General features: G+C 34.5%; 1 protein-coding gene across 3 annotated transcripts in view; it reads right to left on the bottom strand.

The window, feature by feature from the left end:
* The window catches only part of LOC120629855, a 155,394-nt gene that overhangs the window by 119,797 nt on the left and 16,909 nt on the right, over positions 1–18,688 (bottom strand). The window lies entirely within an intron of this gene.

The following is an 18,688-nucleotide window of genomic DNA, read 5'->3' as shown; positions in this document are numbered from 1 at the left end:
GAAGTTTCCCAACATTGTCTCTTAAATCCTTCAGAAGCTATTCTAAATGCATCTAGTAACGGTAGATGGATACGAGTAGGTTTGTGACTGACTACGTAAAAATGGTGGTTTAGTGACTAGTGTGTCATCATCATCATGTCAACCGATATACGAGTACGTCCACTGCTGGTCTCTTGTAGGGAGTTCCAAATTCCTCGGTATTGTCCTCGCCGCTTGCGTCCAGCGGCTCCCTGCGACGCACTTTATGTCGTTTGTACACCTCGTTGGAGATCGACCAACGCTACGCTTACCAGTGCGGAGCTGCCATTCCAACATTCTTTCGACGGTTCAGTGGCGCAGTGGGCAGCGACCCTGCTTCTGGGTCCAAGGCCGTGGGTTCGATTCCCACAACTGAAGAGTGTTTGTGTGATGAACATGAATGTTTTTCAGTGTCTGGGTGTTTATCTGTATATTATAGGTATTTAGGTGTATTATATTCATAAAAAAATATTCATCAGCTATCTCAGTACCCATAACACAAGCTACGCTTACTTTGGAGCTAGATAGCGATGTGTGTATTGTCGTAGTATATATATATATATTTTTTTATTTTATTCCAGTAGTACGACTTCAGATTACGAGGGCCCTGGTATAGAATTGTTAAGTATATAGCGAGTTCTACTGTCAACAAATTTTCAGTATCAACCTAGAGTTACTAATTAGCGCTGGCTATCCCGTGTGTGCTGGCCACAGGACAATCACGGTATCTAACTTTAACAATAATAGTTAAAGCCCGCCAACCCGACGCCATTTTTATTTTTTAAGTCTTCTCTTTCTACGCACAATATACTTATAAGCGTGTCCACCTTACCAAAGGTTAGACCGGTAGAAAATGTCTGCATGCATTAAGTTTAACCTATTTACATGTTACTTTTGCCAGCCACTTTTCCACTTTTCCGGAAATCCTTGGCGACTTGTGAGGCCTTTTTTTTTTGTTGACGGGGGGGAAAATTTTGTTAACAGAGACCCAATTCTCTACGAGAGAATTTGGGTTACGTGGGATTTCTACCCACTAAAACCCCCTCGGTAGCCAGCCTCAGTACATATTTGGTTGGGTAGAGTGGAGTATGGAGCACAACATAAAGGAAATCCCACGTTCAACAAGCGAAGCGCTTACGTGCGGAGAACGGGCCAGTGAAAAAAAGAAGAGCAGCGTGGGGTCTAAGCTAAGGTCTAAGTACCCTTGCCCGGTACTGGGGCATTAACAAATTAAGGATGGATATATTTTCCGCTTATACATATCTAAGTCCAGTCGACTAGGACTAAATATTTTCTTAACTATTTCTTTATTAATCCAAGACGTACAAGACTAAATATTGTCCAAAACTATAAGCTTTTTTTTCTACCTGCTGTGCTACTTTAAAATAACTCGCTGCCATCGATAGGCATTTAATCGATAGTTAATTTATATACCAAATTCTCAACGCCCAATACGATTAAAAATCGATGGTCTTTTAATATTCATAATACGCGTTCTTTTCGTTTCAAAGGAGGTTAAAAAAAACGGATGCAGCGCGTTCAATCAATCACCACTTTTTATTGGTTCGACCGACCACTATTGTGTGAAAGTTATTCAACGTAACATAAACATTGACAAAAAAGCATGTCGGGATAATAGTTAACTTGATTATGCTTCATAATAATATTTATTAATATAAATAATATGCCCGTAAACCTATTATAGAGATACGTAGATGATCATGTCCTGGAAGACATCGTACCATAGCAAAAACTGTTGATTGATAATTGATATACAAGAAGGCTTTCTTGCAGTCAGGTTATGTCTTCTTTATTTTCTTCCTTTGGATTACATTTATGTGAATTATTCCCCGTTTGTAGTCGGGTAAAAATTAAATATTTGAATCGTGCTCCTGACTTTACTTGCAATGACTACAAGCGATGACCAACGATTTCATAACAAAATATTTAGTTAGAGATAATAGTAATTTTAAGGTAGGCTGATTAGTTTTTTAAAGGTGCATACTTATCTACCACCGGTATACCACAGCATTTTAAAAGTTTTTGAATTACTATAAATGCCTTTAACGCAAACGAAAACCAAAACATGCAATTACTTTACATCGTACTAAAATTATTCTTAAACATAATAAAGTTTTAAATTGACAAGACCCAGAAGACAGATAATAAATTACTTCGTTTATTGTAAAAAAGGGGAAAAGTTCTCGTTCCTTTTTACGTAATTAAAAGCTTAACGCTGAATATATTTTATAAATAATCGAGTTCCTACATTGATGGTTGACGTTAATAAGACATCAAAGGCCTATCGTAAAAATCGAGCAACCACCGATTTAATATAATACCTATTTATTAAAAACACTTACGCTGGTAAAATGCGTGGTGACAATGGGGCACAAGTCAAAAGAGAATGATAAGAAAAGAACAATGTATGTTTTCAATTTATCATAGAAAATTGTATGCGCTGAGAAGAAGGTGAATAGATACTTTACTCTTTAAACTTTAACTTTAAACTATTTACATTTGCATAAATTTAGTGCCTAGTTTTTAACATAACAAAAAAGTTTTGTTTTCCATTACAAGAGAGGAAAAAAAAAATTTTAGACCCACGTTTTTGCAATCGGGAATTTGGGAATCGTACCCACAGCCTTAGATTCAGCAAGCAGGGTCGCTGCTCACTGCGCCAGTCGGCTGTCAACCTACTCACTAAACAACAACTATAAGTCAAATATATGCCTACTGATAAAATAGTCTATAGGAATTTTAAACCCCGAAGGTTTTTTTTGTGAAACAGATTCTTCACAATAAACAAAAATGCAAAACACCTATGCATCGGACATCTGCATAGTCATTAATTTCTCGTTCGGCAAAGATTGCAATTTAAACAAGACAACAATTAGTGCCAAGATTTTTGCTTATAAGTGCGCAAACAAACTTGTTTTAAAACGTTGACGGCCGCACCTAGTGTATTAAGGTCAGTCTAGTGGGCGGACATTTCCACAATTCAAACACCGCGATCACCTATCACTTGCGCCTGCGCATGAACACTAAACCCACAATTACGCATATTGGACGAGAACATCAAACGCACCGCAGCTATTATCACGAAATCAATATTAATAGACGGAGAGCTCTCAACCAACAACCATTCGTTATATATACAAAGGCATTTATCTATGTATGTATATCAAATTCGCTGAAATTTATTAATACAGTTCCTATTTTGCTTAGTTTGTTGAAAACGATATACGTCGTACTAAACTTTTTAACTTATATCTAAGTGTCTCAAAGTAAATAGAGTAATTTTCTGACACTACTATACTTTTATTTCAGATAGTTGATTCATCAAGTGATTTAAAAGTAATATAAAAATCATGGACATGCAAAAAGTTAAGAACTCTTATTAATTATATTGCCAGACTAATTTGACTCCACTTATAGGGTTTAACAACAGTTTGAGACAAAACACTATATAACTATACACTTAAACTATACTTAACAACAATTTTATTTGTTTTGAAATTTTATGGTCAACCTTTAAAGTTGCAAAACTTAATTAGTTATTGTAATTAGCTTTGTTAGCTTATTTGGAAACTTTTTCATACAAAAACCAAACAGTCAATGTAACAGGCAGACGCTTAAAATAGGCTTCACTTGGTTGACAAGTCGGAAAGACAATCTAAGAATAACGATATAATTTTTCTGTACTATAAGAAAGAGCTGAAGATCGTGGGCTCTTAGACAATATCTTGCACGAAAATTATATTACGTGTAAGAATCAAGGACTACTCATGATTAAAATAATTTAAAATTTAAACTCTATTCTTATCTAAATTACTCTCTTAAGATCATTAATATTAAAATTTTATTCATAATTTAATCCTCAAATCTCAATTACCGAATCTCATTTTATTGACACGTATCCTGCCTCCTTATATTGATCCTAAAGATGTCAATCCGAAAATATACGTAACTACTTCAGTTAAAGTTCCTACAGCTTCTTACTTTCTTTTAATAAGGTTTAAGATTCTTACAACAATGCATATAAAATTAATATCCTACTTGAACTACAATAAATATAAAAAATGTACACGAAAGTCTGCATGCCATATCGCTTTCATATTAATATTTCCTTTGCATTACTGATAACATCATATCCTTTCATCCCTTACGCATCCCTCTTATCTCAAGAGGGCCACCTAACCTGAGGAAGTCTTGTACCAGCTGTGTTTATTGGTATGTTAATTTTTTTTTTCTCGAAAACCCTGAGTTTTTTACCACAAAAGCCAATACTTACTATTCACAACTGAGTATTCAATAAAAACAAAATGTATATGTTTAAAAAACTTTTGTGTCATTCTTTTATATTAGGTAGCTAATTCTTTAGGAACTCGATAAGATGTTAGGAGCTTATTCAAAACTTTACGTTGTTAAGTTTTGGATTTGATTCCCGGTTAGTTTGTTTGGCTTATCTAGTAGAAGATTTTGGTAATAAGTAGGTAAGAATTACCAAATAGTCCTTTCCCAAATAATCAACTCAATAAATCAGTTTGCTTTCATGTATATGACAAAATACAGAAAATATTAGCGGCGATAGGAATTCGACTAAACTGTCGGGGGGCCGAATCGAAATCAAAGAACGCACCTCTAACGTTTCCAAGTTATTTGTGTTTTAGGCTAGTAAAATAACACTTCCTTCAAAGGTGCAGGAAAACATGTCGTCAGGAAACCTGCAAGCCTGAGAGTTCTCCATAATGTTCTCAAAGGTGTGTGCAGTCCGCCAATCCGCACTGGGCCATCGTGGTGGACTACGGCCTCAACCCCATCTCATTGTGGAAAAGAACCGTGCACTGTAGTGGTATTATTCAATGTTAACATTATTAGCTAGGTAAGCATAAGAACATGACTATTTGACCATTTGACCACGTATTTGTGTAGATAAAAATAATTTAATATCATAATTAGTGCAAAAATGCGTTGCTTGGTTTGTTCGTTTAAAGGTACAAGCAGCTTTAGCGCAATGGATGAGAGCCATGCTTTGTATATAGATCTATGTTTTGGATAAGAGAGTCAAATATCTATCATATATATTTTTTGCTGGAAATATATTTATAGGAGGATAGGCTATATTAGAATAAAACATAGGATACTTTAATGCCAACATGAATTCCAGTTTGTTTTCCTTCCGAGGAGTAACATATGAATATTGGTAGAATTATTTGCGTGCACGATATACAGGCAAATAGTACACACACATAAAGCTCTGAAAAAGTCATGTTTCTTTACGTGATCGGCTGGACTCACGCGTAGAAAAGTGGGATGATGTAAACGATATGTGTATAGTACTACGTCGCACGTCTCTCGAACCCTGACCCGTTCAAAAACCAGGCGAGTCTTCTAGTACCTAGTTTATTTATATTCAAACCTTCGGGTAAACGCTTTAAAAAACAAATATACCTTTAAAAGCGGTACACACCTGCTTTATCACTACTAATAATTCATATGAAAAAAAAATGTACAAAACATAAACATCAGTGAACGGCAATAGATCACAGAAAATTATCTTCGTTATAAAAAATCTGTCCTACTCGTTCCAAATATATGCGCCCACGCATAGCCCGAGTAAAAGTCGCTTTCCAAATGCAATTGTACAATGTCAACAAAGAACCTTACTTCTTTACACGCACATAAGTTATGCAATACAAAAGAAACAGTTCGTAAAAAGTGTTCAAGTATTCTATTTATTTAATGATCTATGGATATAAAAGAGAAAGATGTGTGCCGACTGACTAAATGTTAACACCGAGATGGTATTAATAAAAACGTCAATATGTTTTTATATTACTAGATGTTCCCGCGGCTTTTTAGCGAATTTAATTCATAGGGTAATAAATTCACATGCGTATGCTATTTATGTTATAAATGTAGGTATTTTTTCTCTATATTCCCCACTAATGTTAAAAGTACGAAAGCTTTTAAGTGTGTAGAACATATATCACAATTAAGTTTTAGCTTTATCCCATAGCAACTAAATTTGCAGAAGTCATAAGTAACATTAATTGTCAATCTCGGGCCCCAGAACTATCTCTATGTTAAAAGTCAACTCAATTTGTTTTTCTGTTGTTGATTGAAGGACCAATCAATCAACAACAAGTAGAAAACACATTTTCACATCAACAATATTTATATTGATAGCTCTAAAGCTCAACAATCATGTATGATATAAAGCAGTCTTCCAAAAAGTTGAATGAATGCCACTTTCCGGAAGTCTGAGTCCGGATGCAAAAGGCTGGGAGTAGAAAGAGTTGACTCTACTACAAAGAGGTCTATGTCGAGCTGTGGATGCATATTTGCTGATGATGATAATGGTGATTCATTCAATCTATGTGGCAAAACACCGGAACTTCGGAAGGTTTCCATATAATTCGGATGTAAATCATTCGTATAAGTTTTTTGGAGTTCAACTTTAAACACTGCGCCTTCACCTCACTTTATTATCAAGCCGTATTACCTGTCTACTTTAGCAATTATTCCATCCGGCTTGTGCCGATCTGCAAAACTCGGACAGTAATTTCTTTATAGTTCGCTCTGGCTCCTAGCTTAAGCGTCTTCGTTGCGCATCATTATCCGCTCCACTAGGATTGTTTCTAATTTTAGTGATACACGTAACTATTTTTTACTCATTCCGTCAGGCTTTACCGATTCATGCCGACCTGCATGTGTATAGCACACCTTACGTTATACGTGGTGTCAATATCCCCAGCGGGTACTTTATGTATGTATATTATGACCATAAGTCCAAGCATACATAATTTAAATACATTCCCGTAATACCAAATGTTAATTATATGACTCCTACCGTTTTATGCTACTCCAATACGATTTCATTACACACGTTTGAATAACTTTTCCCTGCGGTTTCATCGGTTCTTATAATTAACTACAAATTAAGTTTGCTAAACTGAAGCACGTTGAGTCAATAGACCTCTAAATACAGCTTCGTCAAATAACATTTTAGATTTATGAATTAGTGAGTTTATGCAATAGATTTGGCCTTTTTCGCCAAAGACGGTTTATGCTTGTGATTATGGAATTGTCATAGTAGTAGGTAATTCTAGGCAGGTGAGGTTTGAAGCGTAAACCTTTGAGATTTGAGATTTAAGTTTTTAAGCTAAAACACACACGATATTATATTTTGGATTTAATACTTTACATTTTATTCTACTGAGGCAACCTTAAAGCGACTTTAAGAACGTAAAAGCAACTTTAAGAACGTAAAAACGGCTTGGATAAGGGGAAAGAAAACCCCTCATCGACAACGTATAACAACTACTTATTTTCTCAAGATATTGTTGCTAATGTGCTACAAAATTATATGAATTATAAACAATGCAACAACTAATAGATGACAATTGAAAACGCCACGTTGCGCAAACGCATCCATCACAATCAGTGTGAATAAACAAACGATCACTTGACCGTTTTTTTCGGGAACTTGAACTCACCACCGCAACTCGATACATCCATTCTAACCACAATCAGTTAAGAAAACTAATCCGTCAATTAATATTAGAGGGCCGTCGTGAAAGATTCAATGTAACTTGTTAAGGGCAAGCTTGCACTTTTGCAACTTAAACATAAAAAAAATTCAAGCGCTGGAATTAAACTTGAAATTTCTCGGGTTCGTTATTTCCTTTGAAATGTAAAAAAGCTTGAATTATGAATCCAAATAAGATTAATTCTAAAACTGACCACACTAACCTTTAAAAATACTGCCGCAAAAAAATTTTGGTTGAAAATAATACTTTTTGCAGAAAATAAAATTATTTAACTTTTTTTTACTGGATTTTAGTAAGAAAAGCTTAACCTTAGTTTAAAAAATGTTTAACTACTGAATACTTATACCAGCAGAAGTATAACGATAAAATACTATTTTCCGTTGACAGTTAGATACATTGAAAAACGAAGTTACCCAACTTAACATACAGGAAAGATATAACCAATTAAAACAATAAACAGGTTTAATACTTTACACTAGGCGTTTTAATCTATAATTATGACTACCGATAAAATTAATGTATTCGCTGCTAATTTAATAATACACTAGCCCGTGTTTAATTAAGAAGCAAATACTGGTAATATGAGTGATTACTTTTTACCGTTGACTCTTTGATAAATTGATAACATCTTTGACTGCATTTTTTAATAATTCGACGGGTTTGTAAATTCTAGATATCAACATTCATTCCCTATATTAAAGATCTCATGCTTATACAAAGCGATAAGCAAGATTATCGTATATTTGCGTTGTCTGAAGTCGGTATGAGTATCGTATTGTGACTCTCGTGCGAACAAATTCGCATCGCATTCAAGTCACTCCGGCTGTTTGACACGAGTTCGAAATAAAGCTTAAACAGCATAATGGGCATGTAAAGGCGGCTTTATAGCTGCTAGCAATATCTTACAAGCAACCTTTGTTGATAGGTCCTTGATATAAGTGTAGGAAACCTATCTATTTTGTATTCCAGTTGTTATAGTTGTTTCACTTTTTCTATTAACTCATTTTAACATACGTTCCTTTCTGTGTGTGCGTGTTGTTGTATTGTGTTATTATTATAGGTAGATAACTGGAAAACATGATGTCAAGATCAACTGTATTTGAGAAGATATATAAAAACTTCATAAAATAAATCTGACAGCTATAATTTTATAAAGAATCAGTGCCCTTATTCTAGTTAGATCACGAAACTGGTAATCAACTTTTAGTAAATTAGCATACCGATTCGACATAAACAATGAAATTGGATTAAATATGAAAAATCGGACGTACTCACTACTCTTGATCGTGATATATGAAGGAACCTTAGACGGTATCCTCCACTTAAATCAATTCAATAATGATTCATTAGGTCGTATTTAGGCAGCACGTGCTGATATGAGTGACATATGAATTACATTGTTTTGGTGTCGTTGCCTCACAGCTCCGACCAATTAGTCGATCATGAGCTATAATGATAATGGATATGGTATGTAGTAACCAAAGTTAATTAACTATTACTAAATTTAACTGATCAGTCATAAACTTGAACGATAATAGATACAGTTGGAGAATCACATATTAATGGTAAAGGTGTTAAAATTTAAAAACTTACACAGTGTTTTTGTCATTGTAGCCTACCTGAGGAACCTACCCTTAAACCTTTGGATTTAAAATCTGCTATAAACTGACTCCTATGTAAAAGTCCTAAATGAAATCGTTACATTATTTGTATTGAAAATGGTAACAGTAAAAGAAACAAATAGGTACTCACAACAACCTGCCACCCTTAATATATAATATGCAGTATTCTTTCATTTAGATTATACTGTCTGACTGACTGTATAATCAACTCATTTTTAAGCGGTTCGCACAATTCTTTAGACAAAAATATGTATATTCTGTATTATTTTTTTATTAAGGTTGGGTATCTACAGTAAAGGCTATGTACATTTAAAAGTTAAAGAAACTTTTACAATCTATTAAATCTTTGAAAAAATTATTACGTTTCAGTAATTGGTTGATTAAAAATCTAAAGCTAAATTTAATTAAAATTTAACTAAATAACAAAAAACAAATCGAAAAACTAACTCGTATTATTTATATAATTCAGCTATTTGAAAACGTTTACAAAAATATCAAAAACTAAAATAAATGCATCAAAATTGTTTTTGTTCTGTAATGGGAACCCGAATCTCAAACTTAATACGTTAACCCATTTAAAAATGTCCAAATTAGAGCCCGTCTCACACTTGCCCCTCCTGTTATTTGCACATTAAGAACCTTTGTCGCTTCGAGACAATAATATTACGTGTGGGCATTATTGTTTGAACTTACACAAGGTTTCATATTACCATTACGACATACCAGCCAGACAGTTTTTTCTTCGACTACTGTACAGTGTGGGTGTGCATTAAAATTAAATTAATCACACTTTTTTACGTGATGCATCTGGATTCAATTTCAATATCGGTATAGATGTGACTCTGGCGAGCGGTGTTTTCTAGAAATTTCTAATACATTTAAAATGAGGTGGTTATCTATTACAATTCTAACAATATAAAAAAAACACCCGGCTAAGTTTGTTGTGGGCTTCTTCTTAGACCAAGATGGAACCCTCGTAGCTTTAGTTTTAAGTTTACGAATATGGTTATCGCCAACATCTCACTACCGTGTAATTCTCGTGTAATGTACACATCAAAAGTGCCACCTATGGCCTATATGAATAAAGATATTTTTGACTTTGACTTTGAATTTGAAAATTCTGACGACCTCCCTGGCGCAACGGTGAGCGCTGTGAATTTAAGTAGGTGGTAGGGTTCGATTTCCGGCAGGAGCAATTTGGGGATTTAGAATTTCTTTATTTTCACGATTTAGTGTTCCGGTGCGATGTCGCTTTGAAACCGATTAGGGGTGTGACTATCATACTCCCTAACATGTCAGCCCGCTATCATATTAGACTGTATCATCACGTATAACTAGGTGAGATTGCAATCAAAAAACAATAAGAAAAACACATTTTAAGCTATCCACAATCATTATAATCGACTTATCACCGGCCCAATGTAGAACACAGATTTATCAGTGTAAGAGGGATTGAGGCAGTAGTCTACTACGCTGGCCAATTGGTGCTTATTGGTAGACTTCATACGGATTTGAGAACTTAATAGAGAAATTGCAGGAAAGTCCTCACGCAGTTTTTCCTGTAACCTTTAAGTAAGGGCTTAATTGGCTTTGATAAAATCATGTTGTAACATTTGAATAAAAATTCAACTTTTAAGTGTTCGCAGAACTAGAAAAAATTGTCGATAGACTGAATGCCTATGCGTTGTGGTATTGACGGGATCTTCTTCTTTCTCGTAACACTCTTTCCAGAGTGGTCATGGTCATCACGGTGGGACATTGTTTGTGGCAGTTGTTACTCGCCTCACGATCATTCGCCATTTCTCCCTGTTTGCAGATAGTCTGGTACACTCATGCAAGGGACCTCCCACTGAAGATTTGATTTGATCGTTCCATTGCATGGGTGACATACCGCCTGTACTGCGATCAGAATCCAGGTTTATTTAATTTTCAAGACAGGATAACGTCTGCTGGGTCTGCCACCTTATAGTGTAATAAAATAATAACTACATATAACCAATGCAAAAACCAATTGAAATATGAATTGCTTCAACGGTGAAGGAAAATATCGTGAGGAAACCTGCGTACCTAAGAGTTCTCCGTAATGTTCTCAAAGGTGTTGAGTCCACCAATCCGCAGTTGGCCAGCGTAGTGGACTACGGTCTTAATCCCTTCTCATTGTAAATGGAGATCTGTGACTACGGATGGTAATTTTTTTTATCGCCAATCATAAGACCTTGCATAATATATCCCATCGCGCCATTTTGACAAGCAATCCTAATACCATCTCACTCATCATTATTCTAATGTCTTATCTGTAGTAAATTTTCAAGGCATACCAGTCGATAACAGTCATACTCTTTCAGTTTAGAGCGCTATCGTCAAGCGAAAACCAGTCATAGATAGGTATCATAAACTATTCCAATAAACGTAAATTAAGCTAAATAAAATTTGTTTATTACTATTTTCATAAATACTAGGATAAGAATCAATTATATTGCTGTAAAAAAAAAACCACAATATATATGCAAATCATATCTATTTAGATGATAAGATATCTACTGTGTTACGCGAAATTCCTGTCCGCATAAAAAAAAGGCAATAAAAGTGAGCTGTTTGTTTATTTGATCTGTACGAACTGCTGCTGAACCAGTTTTCTTGAAGTTTTATGATTTTACAAATAAAAGTAAATAAGTAATACTTTTTTATAATAAACTAGCTGTTGCCCGCGACTTCGTCTGCGTTTGATTTCGTTTTTTGACAAGGCATTAAATTTAGTTGTAGATCTAAAAAAATTAAAGTATTCAGTATCTCTAAGGCTTCAATGAGGGGTTTGCTGTTATCCACTGAGGAGTTCTGTCCTCTATCTCCAACCACAGTTTGGGCAAAATTAAACACATATTATAACCTCTAAAGTAAAAAAAAAATATTTAAATCGGTTATAATTTGTCGGAGTTGTGATGTAAAATCGTCAAACACTCACCCTCTCTCCCAAAGGAACCGAATTTAATGTCGGAATAAAAAATATCCTATATTACTTCTAACACTTCCAAGAATATGTGTACAAAGTTTCATTAGGATCGGTTAAGTAGTTTTTGCGTGAAAGCGTAACAAACAAACTTACATTGACATTTATAATATTAGTAGGGATAGGGATGCTAAATGTGTGCTGTGGTGAGTATAATTATTGTCTCTAACTGACCATATCATATCCGGAAAGAATGGGGGTAAATCGTATTCACATCCAGTTGATTTTACCCAAATTAAAGTTTTACCCTCAATATGGGTAAAATTAACTGGATATGAATTTTAATACTTAAGAAATTATCGTGTGTGTTCGTGAGGGATACGACGATTTTTACAAATGGAATATTTTTTCCTGCGAATTGCTCACAATTGGTAGGTACCGAAAAAGTTAAAAGACTGAACTATAAGAATGCTAAACTAAATAAAATTTCAGAGGAATGTGTATATAGAGAGGAAGATATATAAATATAGAATAAATGTGAGAGAAAACGATGGAAGACAAAGTACTTAAAACAAAGTTCCGAAGTTTGCAAAAACGTAACGCAGGTACTTTTTTCATTATTGAAAAAACTCGATCTAATTTCTCTGACTAATTCGTATTCTAAATTTTCTATAACTGTGCAGCTGCTAAAGGCAGCTATGTCTATCTAATATGTTCATCTAATGATAAGTAACATTCCATGCAAAACTGAAATAGAACTTACTAGAATTTCGCTGTGTTGTAGTTTTTTACTACTTGCGTTACAAATATTATATGGGTATATGGATTATTCCCTATAGAGGGCCATAAATTAAACTGATTTAAAAAACACAGACGTTAACAATCATTTTACAATAAAATTTATATTTTATTGTTTAAATAGGATTTGGGAAATGTTATATATCAAATATCATTGTCGTTTCACCATAAAGAGAATCAATAAACCGGCGTCTATCTATTTTATAACGCCGTTTTGAGACGATCGAAAAGGTCAAAATATAACTTTATGGCAACTCTACGTGAATATAAAATATTGTAACCTTAATTAATGAGATCGACCCACACGCCTTATTCAATTTGTGCCAAAACAGGTCACATTGGCTGATTCAATAATAACGACGTCTGCGATGATACTTGATATATGGACAATACTTATTCTATGAATAAACGAATGGTCAAATATCTGTTTATTCCGCTACTAATGGCTGCCCCGAATTCACACGGGTATAAATTAGAAAAAGAGTGGAATATCGGCGTCTTGTTAGCCAAATGTTCTGTTTTCTATCTCACAAAAAATCTTAATTTATTATTTAAATACGTATATTTAATACTGCTGTATTAAACTTGCACTGGATGCGGCACATTGCCGGGGTATTGTCATTTCCAACAGAACACTTTTGTCTAGCAGCAGACGTCCATTGGTTGACATGATGGTAATGATGTTTATTTAAATAAACCATTTGTGAAAAATTATCAAAGCGTTGGTGAAAACCGCATTTAAATCGATTGCGTGGCTTAGTTAGCGAATAAACAGACATACGCGATAATCAATTACGTAGAGACGTTTATTTCTATGTTGGATATAATATCATGTTACGACCTTGATATTCTATCCTTCTTGTGTCGAGATATCGAAACCGTAAAAGCGTTTAAATAAGTACAAACAGTTCTGTGTTCGTATCAAGGATTAACCGACATCAACCCCCATAGCTCCGTACTGGAAGAATTAAGAACGAGTTAATCAAAGTCGACCTCATATGTTACCGAACTATCGAACGAGATAAGCGGCCATACTAAGATAGTATTCAACGGTCTAATAAGTTGCGGTATAAACACGGCTTCGTAATACTGAAACTTAAACAATCAACTCAAACAGAAACTCAATTAGCAGAAATGCAATAGAAACGCATAAGCCCGTTGGGCATATAACGGTCAGCTTGAACGCGGTGACCTTTCATCTCTTAAGTAGCCTTTACTCTAATGTTAAGTCAAAAAAAGCGTTGGATCGATTTCTATGACTAGAATCGCACTATAAATACTGTTCTATGCAAAGAATCTTAAACCTACTCGGGTCTAAAACACTCAGTGTTAAAATAGAGAATGTTGTGCTTTTTATTATAGATAAATAAATATAAATATACTACGACAATACACACGTCGCCACAATCTAGCCCCAAAGTTAGCGTAGCTTGTGTTATGGGTACTAAGATAGCTGATGAATATTTATATGAATATAATACACATAAACTCTTATATTATACCGATAAACTCACAGACACCGAAAAACATTCATATTCATCACACAAGCATTTTTCCAGTTATGGGAATCGAACCGCCTTAGATGCAGAATACAGGGTCGCTGCCCACTGCGTCAACCAGCTGTCAAACTGATATGATGTAGTTACATAGAAATCGTTAAATTACCTGCAACAGAAGTCATTGCCGGCGAGGTAAGAAACTCTAGCTTATATAATGACAAATCATATGTTTGCCGTCAAATAGAATTAAATTCCAGACGATTTAACACATCGTCGTGAGTTTTCAAACAAACTAAGTGCGCAAACATTTTTAAACGTTGTTGCCAAATTTTCAATGTCCACTTTATTGAGTTAGGTATAAAATTAGACAAACCCAACAACAACTCTCAAGAACTAATATTTACATTTAAAAATCTTAGGGCAGACTACAATACTGTAATCAAATAGCCTAATAAATGGCCAAAAATTCCAGCACCTTTTTATATAAAAAAATACACGTTCGCAGATAGGTAGTTTTGCTTCTCTGTCTTTTTGTTTTTCAAAATCAGAGATATTAAAATACCAAGCTAGTTTCTGTATTTATGGGCGTAGTTTCTTTAAAAACCCTCCGTGAAAAACTTTGCTCTAAAATTCTACATGGAATTCATTTAATAATCTAGTTGAGCACAATATACATTTTTTTTAATCGAACTCTAAGTGGTTACAACGAGAAAGATTGAATCTCAATAAATTTGTTAGAGTAATTTTTCATAATACTCCTGCAAACACAATTAGATATCTTTTAGTGTAACTTATGAACTTCTCTAATTAACTTTATGATTGTAGGTACAGTTAAGTTGAATGTTTTCATTAAACCTCCTGGTTGTATTCGATAAAATTATTGTTCGATTTTCTATGCGTTTTTCTTTTATCATAGTGACCGTTTTTTAAATCGACCAATAAGAATTTAAACGCACGCAGGTGTTTCTACTGAACGCACTCGGAGGTTGGCTACAAAATCCAGAAGTTGTCTTTTATAAAATATCCTACAAACCTGAGGCTAAAATAAATGATATGATAAGTAAAGCCCTTACATAAACAAACTCCCGCAGTTACATGATTTCAATCTAAAGTTTAACAAAAATATTCAATGTATACATTCATTGTTGTTACTGTCGCATAGCCATAAGGCTACCGAACCGATTTGTCGGAGGTCTAGAAATACATAGAGATAGATAAGGTATCATTTTATTTTACCTCATATCGAATTGTGTGTTCAATCTTGCAAAAATCTATAATGCTGGTTTTTTTTTTGTATCACTCATGCGGGGAAAGTAGTATCTTGACGCTCGACGACCCATTTTAAAATTTGAGTGCGACAAGAATAATTTGACAAGTTTACTTGTCGCACTCAAATTTTAAAATGGGCAAACGGTTCTTTTTCAACCGCAACAGCGAGCGTCAAGATACTTTCCCCGCATGAGTAATACAAAATAGTATACGCAACAAATGCGACATCGATTACGGCAATCGACAACTTGTCGCACTAGTTGCACAATATACTATTGTATTATTATATCTAATTGACACACCAAGCTAAATAGCCCACCTGATGATAAGATGCAAACCATCGCCAACAGGACCAAATTTCGAGTTCGAACTCGTCCTACAAATTTCCGCCATGTGTCAAACCGTAGTTGTTAAACCTCATGTCCCTGTAATTACGCTGCCAATAAGACCGGAACCCAGCAATGCTGCTAAGCGTCAGAAATAAGCATGGCAGAAAAAAATATTAGGTAGTGTTGATTTGAAGTAATATTTGTAATGTCGAGTATCGTAAATTTCTGTTGTCGTATACTGGTAAAACAAAGCTAACAAAATTGACAACCCTAACTTATTGTAACGACTTAACATTTTCATATTTATTTGTACGTGTGAATGTGTGTGTGTGAATTATTATTTATGTTTAATAACAACTAAGGTCTCAATCCTATTTCTGATGCCAATGCCAATGTCATCTTTGACACCATTGTATTTATTTTATTTATTTATTTATACACTTTATTTGTAAACTACAAATAGTAAAAAAAAAAAAACAATGGACACAACAAAAATAAACTTAAAAAGTAGGATACAAAGGGCGGCCTTATCGCTTAGTAGCGATCTCTTCCAGGCAACCTTAGGATTAGGATTGTACATAGAAGTAGAGCTTTTTGTGACAGAGCTCGTCCAGGGAAGTACTATCGCCATGCTTGTTTCTCCCGCTAAGCAGCATTTTTGCACTGCTGTGTTCCGTCTGAAGGGGTTGTCGGTGTAATTACAGGCACGTGAGGCTTAACACCCACGCCTCAAATTGATGGACAGTTGTGTGTATGTTGTAGTATGCAGTGGCGTGCACAGGGTTTTTGACCAGGATGATATAGATACATTCTTCTCCTTGATGAGACATACAAAGATTTTATGGTAAGCAGTGCTTTTATGCTTGTATGAAGTGCACTCCACTGGTAGTATGCTGCAGGATCTGCTCCTCCCTGTGAAGTGTTGTTCTGTTTATAGGCGACGGTTTTCCATTAACCATCCGGTGGGCCATCTGCTTGATCTGACAATTATTGCTATAAAAATATATATATCTTTCTTCGAGATTAATCGATTACTGCGAATCGATGGAAAATGTACATCGTCTATAAGAAAAAAGCTAAATATAAATTCATAAAACTTGAATATAGTTTATGCTAAAAGAGTCCGTTTTCCTCGTAGACAATGTTAAATCTATGTAAAACGAGTAATGAAATTGTCGTAAATCGCGGCGACCATTTAGAATGGACGTCAAAAGATTTGCCGGAACTCGACGACATGTTTATGTTCCTTACATTGATGAGCGTAAAATGGCAAAGGTCACAGGGCCCTTGTAAAGTCCCCGGACATAATGCCTCTGATTGCCCACCTACGACTAAATATTAAGTAAGTATTCGCGTCATTGAGAAATAATGTATTACGTAATAGACACGAGGTCATCAAACAGGTTGAAGTACGCTTTATGGTCCATTGGGCTGCAAATGAAATATATTGCACCCTTAGAGGCCTCCTGTTTCATAGAAGAAAGGGTTATACTCTAGCATATGCCGACCTAGCTGCTCCAATGCAAAAACGAGAGCTTTACGTGCTCTCCGAGACATTTGCTTTGACACTGCCAAATTTTTAATTACGGCTGGTACTGAGAGTTCTTTACCAGAAAAAATAAATACCAAACAAGTTTCGGTATAAGAAACGAATCCCGATCCTCGGGATCCGTTGTTTAACATGCTAACCACTAGACTAACAAGGCAGTTGGTAATGTCTCCCTCCTTTGAATCATGAGGACTGAGCCCATTGGGTAGTAAATAATATTGATTGATTGTGCCAAACAATCATAATCAAGGCCAATTTCTAAATATGCACGCATTAAACTAGATCACTAGAATCGGCATTAAAATTGCTGTCAAAAGCTTATAGTAGCGCAATAAACTACATATTAAAATACATCAAAAATTACCATAATAAATTGAGATCTAATTGCGCCATTTAAAATAGTACTGTCAAAAACTAATAAAGAAATGAGTTACTACTACTGTGCCATTGTGATAGTTTGATTGACGTTTCAATCAAATAAAAAGTCTCATATGCGTGGCTCATACGTTCAAAAAGCCGACAAAGTACTTTTAGTTATGAAATCGATTCAAATCTGTGTTTGAATGACACATTTAAGTGATTGGACTACTGAAAGTAACAAGTGTTTACTTAACAAATTAAGTCTAAAATATAAACTTCGACTCTTACATAATATCTGAAGAGTCGTATGTACTATACTAAATTATGTATCACTTTTCTTATTACGTAAAACGTTTTAAAAAATTCAAGAGCCTTTCTTGGTTAATGTTTATATTATAAGAAGAGCAAGAAAAACTGGACTATAATTTAAACACTTTTAAATAATATTAAAGCAACCACCAAAGAATATTTGCGAGTTATTTTTCCAGCTGAAACGTTATTATAATAATTATTATTATTATTCATATCAATAAAATAATCAAACTATTATTCTTATTTAATAATGATTTGATTTTTTTTAAAGCGAAATAATATTGTGACAGGTTTATGACATAAGGCAGGTACCTAAAGGAAGAAAGAAGAATAGTATCAGTATAACCAGTCTCGACCTAGTAAAATATCTTGAAGAGTGAACAGTTTCAAATCTCAGTGTGAGACGTAACAGAGTCAAATATCATCATC

This window comes from Pararge aegeria, chromosome 15 (assembly GCF_905163445.1).
Source record: "Pararge aegeria chromosome 15, ilParAegt1.1, whole genome shotgun sequence".
NCBI classification, from domain to species: domain Eukaryota; kingdom Metazoa; phylum Arthropoda; class Insecta; order Lepidoptera; family Nymphalidae; genus Pararge; species Pararge aegeria.
Note: the sequence above shows the minus strand (reverse complement) of the source record. Positions and strands in the feature narration are given on the sequence as shown.